Raw genomic sequence first — 9798 nt, forward strand, 5'->3', positions numbered from 1 at the left:
ATTGTAGTAGGTTTTTCATATTGTACCTTTCAGCTTTCTTAGAAGCAATTGTATTAGGTACTCTGAGTATTCAAGTTAGAGTTAACTTGAAAGTGTCGCAACAGTTGAGGCTGTGTGCTACACTGGGATTAGAGTTAATCCTTAGGTTTACAAAGAGTTTTGTAAATGCAGTTTTGGCTCAGTGATTTTAGTGGAGTTTGGGAAAATCCTACTGAGTAGTAGGTCGTGGTTTTTTCACCTTTTGAGCCAGGTGTTTTCCACGTAAAAATCTCTGTGCACTTTACTTTCAGTATTTATTATTTCGCAAACTACTGTAGTTAGAACACTTAGAAGAACCAGGTTCTTCTAACGCGAAAATTAGGTACCACACAAATCACCCCCCCTCTTGTGTGGTATTGACGTTTATAACATCAGTTTGGACCGGGTAGGATTTTGAGTTTGGGCTGGATCGAGATCGGGTTTGGGGGGTTTGGCTTGGATTCTGATGTGGGCTGCTATTAAAATGGCCCAAAACATGGGTATTTTATTAAGCCTATTATTTTCCTTTAATTGTCTCTTCTTCTTTTTTTTCATTTTTTTTGATTTTTTGTAAAAAATACAAAATTAATTAAAAGACCTGATTTAACTCTAAACTTAAACTAATTAAATTTCAAAAAATAACTAAATCCTAATTTAAGAGAAAACTAAGAAAAAATCAAAATTAAAAGTAAAGAATGTAAAAAGGGACTATTTTTGGTTATGTTCTTCCATTTTCTTGTAATGTTAATTAACTAGCAAACCTAAAAATATAAAAATGGAAGCCTAAATGCAAATGTGATATTTTTTGTATTTTTTTATGAATTATATCAAGTAAAATGCACACAAAATGCAAACAAACACAAAATCATGCAATTAGATTCTATAAATCAAATAAAGAATCAAAAAAAGGCAAAAATCACGTGCTCACAGAGCCTGATTCTGACCTCATCCGACTTAGATCGGACATTTTCGAAGCCTTTCTCATTCTAGGGTTCATCTGAAACCCTAACTATCAAGGTTCTCTCCGATTATTTTTAGATCTGTTATATGTTTGCAATATTGCTTAAGTTTCTTAAACGTCTTCTCCGATTTTCTTTCAAAAAGTTACTTCTCTTTTCGATTAGGGTTTCTGGAAAAGGTTCTTGAGAATGTTTTTGACTCTTCTTCTTCTTCTTTTCTTGGTGTGAATCGATCCCTGCTATGTTCTTATTTGCTCTTTTCTGACTCGCATGCTTTTTCGTGTGTTCTTATATTTGCTGTATTATGAAGTTTTTCTGTTGTGCTCCGTTCTGTCTCCTACTGGTTTCAATATCATGCTCTCACATGCCTATCTTATGTGTTCCTTTACTGTGTGTTTCCTACTGAGTTTTAGTCCTTTTTTGCCTTTACCAGACTTTGTTCTTTCTAGATGTGTTTCATCGACTATTTCCTTAAGGTTACACTACCCCTTTATCTCCTAAACTCGTTTAAATTCCAAGCTTTTCTTGAAACTTGTTCCCTGTACTTCAAATTAGTTTCTATGTTCTATTTGCCTTGGACCTGCTATTGTGCTTGTATGTTTTCTCATGAGACTCTGAAAGAGGTCTCTGAGTCTGTTTCAATAGCTTGCCTTCTCATCTCTGTGTCGAATTCGAGTTTAAAAACCCTAAGATTTGGGGGTTTCTTTGGCAAGTTTGATTTTGTGTTTGGACAGGGGTTCTACTTTGAAACCTTGAACTCTCAGACTCACTCCGAGTTTATGAAATGAATTTGAACTTTTTCTGCGTTTGTGATTTTCAAACTTTCTTGCTAGTCTTTCGTAATTAGCATGACATCCTTCTTGCTTGACATGTCTATGTGTTTTATATATGAGAGCTTCTCTTTCAAAGGTTTTGCCAACTGTTAATTGATTCTGAATCCCTTTAATGTTGCTTACTTGATTGTTACTGATTTTCCCCTAAATTAAACTTTTCTTTACCACTTTTCTGACTCGGTTCAATCGAACAAGGCTTTCAACTTGGTTCTTTTACTGGCTGTTTTACTGATTCCCTTTCCTTGTTTTTCACAAATCAAGTACCACTAGACTTTTACCTTAAATAGTTTTTATGTATTTACCCTTTATTGTACTGCTTGGGAAAATATTCTGATTGACCCTTTCCTTAATTATCTTTACCCGTTGGAAATCAGAATCCCTTAATTGAAGGGAAATTGATTTTCAAGGTTATTTTCCTTACCTTTTCTTACTTACTTGCTGCACTATAAAAAGGGCCTTCCCTTCTATACTTTCAACAATCCTCATTCACTGATTTTCGAATCACAAACTCTCTTGCACTCTTTACTCTCTTCTGAGATCTTTTGCATTGCTTGCTCGCAATTTGGCTTACCAAAGCTTCTGCTTTTCATTTATTTTTCTGAAACTGGTATGTCCTACTTTTGATTCTAGCATCAACTCCAATGTGTTTATTTACAAGCTTTTATGCCCATGCCTACTTTACTGCTTTGTAGAGTTCAACTTTAAAGTAATACTTATATCTTGCTATCTGTTGCTGCAATGAATCCCTATCCCCATCCCCCTTTTATGTGCTTGAGCTATAGTTTAAGACATGGCAATATACAAAGTTATTGTCATAGATTAAAACTGGGTCCTTTGGATCCTAGCCTCTTTCAATTTCCCATACCCCCATTCCCTTATGTGTATTGAGTTAAGGTATAGCCTGGCAGCATCCAAGTTGCTGTCCAGGGCTGAACCTGACCTTCAAAAGGTCCTAACTCTTTAATTTTTAAGCTGACCGGCTGGTCAGGGGTGTGCCAGCATTCCAGTTGCTGGGCATGACCACCAGCCTGCCCTGGCTCCCCCTAATTCCCTTTCATTGCACTTACACTTACTCCTAGTCTCTAAGTTCTGCCCCCCTCCTATGAGCCTTGCCTTGGGACCTTGAGTTCCCTCTGAACTTGGACATTTGAGGGCTGGCCCTTCCACACTGCACTATGTTCTTAACTCTGCAATGATATTTGGGGTGTAAGCATTGCCTGGAATTCTTGAAGTTCCTTGGAACTTTGACACATCCCAAATAAGAGAAAGGCTTTGAAAATCCGATCCTGGAAGTTGGTTTATCTCATATTATTAGACTTTGAGTCTGGATTAGGCTGATTAGATGTAGATGTAATCACTGATGTAATTTTATTATTCCTTCTGATTCGCTTGGTCTGTAATAAGCTTTGTAAATAACTTTGTAATAACTACTGGGGTATAGTGAAAGGGGATGGGACTGAATGCATGCCAAAGGGGTAGAAATCATGTCTATAAGATATTTACTCTTTAAAATTCTGCATTTTCACATAGAAATCATGTCTATAGGATATTTACCCTTTAAAATTCTGCATCTCACATAGAAATCATGTTCATAGGATCATTACTTTCAAACTCTGCATTTTCACGTAGATACCATGTCTATAGGATATTTACTCTTTAAAATTCTGCATCTCGCCTAGAAACCATGTTCATAGGGTTATCACTTTCAAAGCCTGCATTTTTCACATAGATACCATGCCCATAGGTTTTCTGCACTTTGTAATAATACCATGGCAATAAATCGATAATGAAGCTCTGCATATTGTATAGATAATATGCCTATAGGACTTCCTGCACTTTGCATATACATTTGTCATTAGGCAAGCCTGCTTATAGGAGTTAAAATAACTCATTACATATAGATGACCTGCCTATAGGATCTCTGCTCAAAATCAGTTACACCTAGAAAGCATGCCTATAGGAACTATCAACTTAATCAGAATCGCCACTCGTTCCTAAGTTTAAAATCAGTGGCAATTTGTTTAACACTCGTAGAGCTTATAACTAATGACTTTTTGCAATCAGTTATTCCTCCGTCCCTGGATTAATAGATATCATGCCTATAGGCCCTGTTTAACATACAAATAGTTAGATAATTAATCAACTGTCAGTTTTCGACAACTACATCTAAGCAGGACTAATTTGGACTCCCTATCTGGGAAATATGTGGTAAATCAATTCTTCCTACGCTAATTTTAATTAATGACCTAAACAGTATGTGTAAGACGTGCTAAACAATTCGTTTCTTTAAGTGAGGAGACCTACTTGAGCCTTTAATTGTCCTTATTTTCCCATTAACTGCTTTATGTGTTTTGTTTGTCGCCCTAGAATTTTATCCTTTTAAAATCCCTGAAAAGCCAAGCTCCCTCCCTTTTAGGATTAGTAGTCCTAAACGCCTCCGGGACTGATAGGTGGGACAGGTAATAGCATGCAGTAGGTAACGATACCATTCCATGCTTAAATACCTTAACGGGGTGGGAAGGGTAGACATGGAGATGATGATCACATGATAACGCTATGCGTACGATTGATTACCGGTGTTGTGTGGATGATCCATGTGTTTTACAAACCTAGGACCCCCTTTCCTTTATGTGACTTTGTTTAATATCAATAAAATTCTGTCTTTTTAACTACCCAAAACCCCTCTTTAATTTTACTGCATTATTCCTTTTTCCCCTAAATTTTTCTTCTTTGTTTATTCAATGTCTTGATTAATATTTTGCATTTAGACCCTCCCTCAAACAAATTGTAGATCATCTAGACCTTGATTCCAACATGCTTGTTACGTATCTATTTGTAACCCTTATGTGTGAAGTTATTTGTATACTTATTTGCATTAAAGTCACAACATAGCATGGCCGGGAACCACACTAGTGGATCTTGAGGGGTGCCTAACACCTTCCCCTCGAGATAATTTCTAGCCCTTACCGGAACTCTGGTTTTCAAAAATTCAAACTCTTAGTGTCCTAATGCACTTAATCATTAGGTGGCGACTCTTCAATTCCAAAAACCCAATTCCCACACGGGAATAGAGTTGTATTCTCAAATGTCGTAAAGCCGATTTCGCGAGAAAAAGGGGGCGTCGACACACCTATCGGATGATCGTGAAATGAACCTTGAAAGGGCAGCGACACGGCTGGTCAACCTCTGAACTTGTTTTTTGGTGGTCAAGTGCTTTGGTATCCCTTCGATGGCTTTCATTTGGTCATGGTTGACCTCGATACCTCGTTGTGACACTAGGAAACCCAAGAATTTCCCGAAGTCACATCGAATACACACTTTTCGGGGTTTAGTTTCATTTCGTATTGCTTGAGTATGCCGAAGGTTTCTCTCAAGTGATCGATGTGGTCTTCTTTCCTTTTGGATTTGACCATCATTTCGTCTATGTAGACTTCCATCATCTTACCGAGTTGGTCTTTCAACATTTTTTGTTACTAACCTTTGGCACGTTGCTCCTGCATTTTTCAGTTCGAAGGGCATAACTCTGTAGCAGTACGTCCCCTGATGGGTGATGAAAGTGGTTTTTCTTGATCCTCCTCTTCCATAAGGATATGATTATAGTCCGAGTAGGCGTCCAAAAAACTCAACAGTTCGTGCCTGGCCGTTGTGTCGATGAGTTGGTCGATGTGAGGTAATGAGAATGAATCTGTGGGGCATGCTTTAATTAAATCAGTAAAGTCCACACACATTCGCCACTTCCCATTTTTCTTTTTCACCATGACCACATTGGCGACCCATTGGGGGTATTTCGACTCCCTGACGGAGCAATTTTCCAATAATTTTTCGACCTCTTCATGTATTGCATCATTTATAGCGGAGTTGAACTTACGTCTAACCTGCCTCACCGGGGGGTGGAATGGGTCGACGTTCAATTTGTGTGTAGCGATTTCCTTCGGGATACCTGGCCTATCTGCATGGCTGAAAGCAAACAAGTCCGCGTTAGTAGTTAAGAATTGACAAAATTTACCTGGTTCTTGAAGCTTGCAGCCGATGTAAGCTTTCTTGTTGTGGTCGTTGCCATCTAATTGAACGGGGTCGAGTTCTTTTATGGTCGATTCCACGGCTTCTACCGTATCAGGGTCTGTGATGACCTTTATGCTCTCATCACATATCGACCTTGGCCCTGTTAATTGCTATGCCTCTTTTGCTTTGCCCTTCATTTGTTGAGTGACCGTACAGTCTAGGGCGATGTGGTAGTATTCCCAAAATGTGTGTTGTTCCCCTCGTATGCTGAATATTTCCATGGGGTTGGGAAATTGATGACTTGGTACAAGCTAGAGGGGATGGCTCTCGTGGTGTGTATCCACGGTCACCTTATTATGGCGTTGTATGTTGTGTCCTGGTCCATGATATGGAATGTGGTTTCCAGAGTGACGCCGCCAGCCAGGACGAGTGTGATTTCTCTAGATGTTCGCTCAACTGCATTGTTAAAACTTATTAGTGTGATGCAACGCGGCACTATCTTATCCTCGAGTTTTATTTGTGCAAGTACTTGAGGGTGGAAAATGAACGCGCCGCTCCCATCGTCTACCATAATACATCTCACATCTTTATCTAGGATTCGTAAAGTGATAACAAGAGCATCATAGTGAGGGAAAACCAAACCGTGGGTATCTGACTTGTTGAAGATGATACTTTCTTCGAGTTCGTCATACCGTTCGTGAGTGATCGACCGTTTGAGCTTATGGGTTGTGGTGAAATTCACGCGATTGATAGAAGCGTTGTCGCCATCGCCGATGATCATTTGGATGGTGTGGGTTAGTGAGGGCGGTTGGTCCCTGATGTTGTTCCGTCCTCTAGCAAAATTGGCCCTTCTTCGGTCGCTCAGCAATTCTTTGAGGTGTCCTTGTCGAAGCGCGTTTACGACCTCCTGTCTTAGGGCGATGCAATCCTTGGTTTTGTGTCCTCGTTCTTGGTGGAACTCGTAAAGGGCATCTAACTTTCTGGTGCTCGGATCCGACCTCATCTTTAGTGGCCACTTTACCTTTGATCCGACTTATCTAATGCGTAGACTATTTCTGAAGGTGAGACACAAAAATTGTGAGCAGATAATAAAGGGGGCATACCTCTCTCGTTCCGGTGAGTTCCTGGCCTTGGTCTAGGTGGGCCCTCTTCGTGGCGGGAGGGGGGCACAATGGCGCTTTTGGCATATGGAAGATGCCATTCCCGGTTGGGTCGTTGAGCTATGAGGTCTCTCCTGATATCATTTCTTTGATCTTTCCTGGATTCATCTTGTACCGAGGTCAACCGATGAGTTGGCCCATTGAGGTCGTCCTCGTCTGCTTGAACCTCGGCATAATAGGCGTTGTCTATTTCATCCAAAGTAGTTGGAGGATACTTCATAAGCCGACTTACTAACTTTCTTGTCGCCCTTGAACCATTTCTGCTCAGCCCGTTCTGGAAAGTTGCGACGACCATTCCTTCCGATACATTTGGTAAGGTCATTCTCACTCGATTGAATCGGGCGAGGAAGTCCCTCAATCCCTCTCCCAGCAATTGTTTGATAGTGAATATATCGTTCAGTCTCGCCTCTACTTTTTTGGCCCCGACGTGGGCCGTTACAAACTTGTCGGCCATCTCTTCGAATGTTTCAATAAAACATGCAGGCATCTGTGAATACCATATTAATGCCTCTCCAATGAGGGTCTCACCGAATGTTTTCAACAGAATGGAGGATACTTGTTCCTTGGTGAGTTACATGGTCTTCGGGATTGGTCGTACTATCATATATTTTCAGATAGGGCGACATTTTGAAGGTCTTTAGTATGGCATGTGGGGCGGCGTCATCAATGTATAGTTGCTCGACAAACCGACCAGCATCTCTCTTTGGTAAGAGCTTTGGGGCACCCGGTATCTTGTCGGCCCTTTCTTGGTGTTCTCTCATTTGGTCCTGAAGTGTTTTGTTCTCGTTCACCATTTCCTCCATCTTTTTCAGAATGGGTACGAGGTTGTCATCACCTACACTATTAACGATGTGAGCAATACTTGTCATTGGAGGAGGAAGCGGGTCATGCTTCTCGCCCGCTGGCGGTATAACACAAGGCCTTGCATTTTCTACAATTGTATCCTGAGCGGGCTTGTGGAGGATGCTGGTTAGCGTGTCTGTTATCCAAGCCTCAAGGAGCTTTTTTACTGCTGGTGGCGTCTCTTCCACTATGGACATGGAAGCTCCTTTGCCGCGAGATGTTGTGATGCTACCGTGAGGAGGAGGTGATCCGCCTCGCCTGGGGGAGCCATTAGGCGTTGTATCTTCGCCTTCAGCCTCAGAAATCTCATTGATAGTATTCAAGAGGTTGGTTGTGAGGTCGCCCATTATCCTTGTTCTTTCTTCTTTGTTACCTGCCATATCATATCTATGCATACAAGGAAAGGGAGTTTTGTTCTTGTTTTTTTTGTTAGGAATCCGTGTTAGTTACAGATCTAGAGGAAACTAAAAATTTAACTAGAAAATCCCCACAAACGGCGCCAAATTGTTTGACAAAAAAATATAAATTTTCGGTTAAACTATTAAAATTTATGTAATGAGGAGCTAAACTTAGTTAATGATAATATATCTAGATATAGAACTTGACAACATGGATAACACAAGATAAAGTCAATGGGAGATTGAAAGTAATGCACATTTAATATTCCAAAAGGTGTGAGCAATAATGGAGGAATAACTAGCAATAAATAACAATAAATGACATTTATGTAAATAAGGAGAATGGTTCACCCAATAATGAATGAGATAGATGATTATTCCTCCTGACAATGATAAATGATAGACAAATCCTAGAATGATTTAACTATTCCGGGATCTGATGAAAAAGTATGGAATAATGTGAGTAAGAATATTGATGAAAAGGTAAAGTTTGTATCTTTGCTAGAGAGAGGGAATCTTCTTCTAAACAAATGTTCTTGTCATTACATGCCTTACACCAATCACCATTGTCTCTTTTTCTCTTTATATAAGACATGTCCCTAACAAACCCTAATAGTACAGGTGCAGAAAATATTCAGTAAACTATTCTTTTTAATATCCTATTACAAAAACTAGCCATTATTATTCTATCCTTGGTGCTCGACCTCGGGCGTTGTTGACAGCCTGACCGCGAATCTCACTGCTTCCTGGTCGACCTCGATCTTTCCTCAATGCCATTTTACGCTAAATTTCCTTAGGGCATATTTTGGCCTATACAAGCGTCCCATTGGTTAAGTTAATTAATGAGTCGGTTAATTGAGTTCTGTATATAACCACTTGCACAGTCCTTAATGAATCAGATGCATTCATGTTGTCTGAAAATGCTCTCTTCTTCTCCTTTCTAGAAGCTTCCTCCATTAAAGGACTCGTAAAGCTTGAGGCTTCAAGTGCAGATTAGCACTATTTTTGGAAAAATGCTTATGCACAGGTTTAGACTACGCTATTCTTTCGTCGCCAACAGGAACTCAAGATGCAGAAATGAAACGAATACATCATCATAAATAATGCACATTCAACTAAAACCAAAAGACATAACTAGAATTGTTCCAAAAACAATCAATCAAGCACACCTTAAGACTTCTGAAGAAATCAAACCCATTTGGCAGCTTCAATATTTGACCACAGGGTTAGTTAAGCGCTATTATTCTCTATTTTCACTTAGTTACCATTCAAAGTCGCTTTGGCCGAGTGGTTAAGGCGTGTGCCTGCTAAGTACATGGGGTTTCCCCGCGAGAGTTCGAATCTCTCAGGCGACGTTAATTTTTATTTTCTACTTTATAAAATAATAATGATAATACGTGGTATTTTTTCTTCCGTCTGAAGTTCGATGTGTATATATGCTTATGCAATTCTCATCTGAAGGTACTACTTTACTAACGGTATCTAAAATTCAATTGTTGGTATTAACTTGTTATTTTCCTCGAACCGGATCATCAGTACCTAAATGGTACTGCTGCTGAAAAAGAACGTTTGGCTATATATATAT

At 39.7% G+C, this 9798-nt stretch overlaps 1 non-coding gene across 1 annotated transcript; it reads left to right on the forward strand.

Annotated features, from left to right (window-relative positions):
- TRNAS-GCU lies at positions 9487-9568 on the forward strand. The gene has a single exon. It is a non-coding gene; the product is annotated as a tRNA-Ser (tRNA).

The sequence above is a fragment of the Nicotiana attenuata genome, chromosome 1 (genome assembly GCF_001879085.1).
Source record: "Nicotiana attenuata strain UT chromosome 1, NIATTr2, whole genome shotgun sequence".
In the NCBI taxonomy this organism is placed as follows: Eukaryota; Viridiplantae; Streptophyta; class Magnoliopsida; order Solanales; family Solanaceae; genus Nicotiana; species Nicotiana attenuata.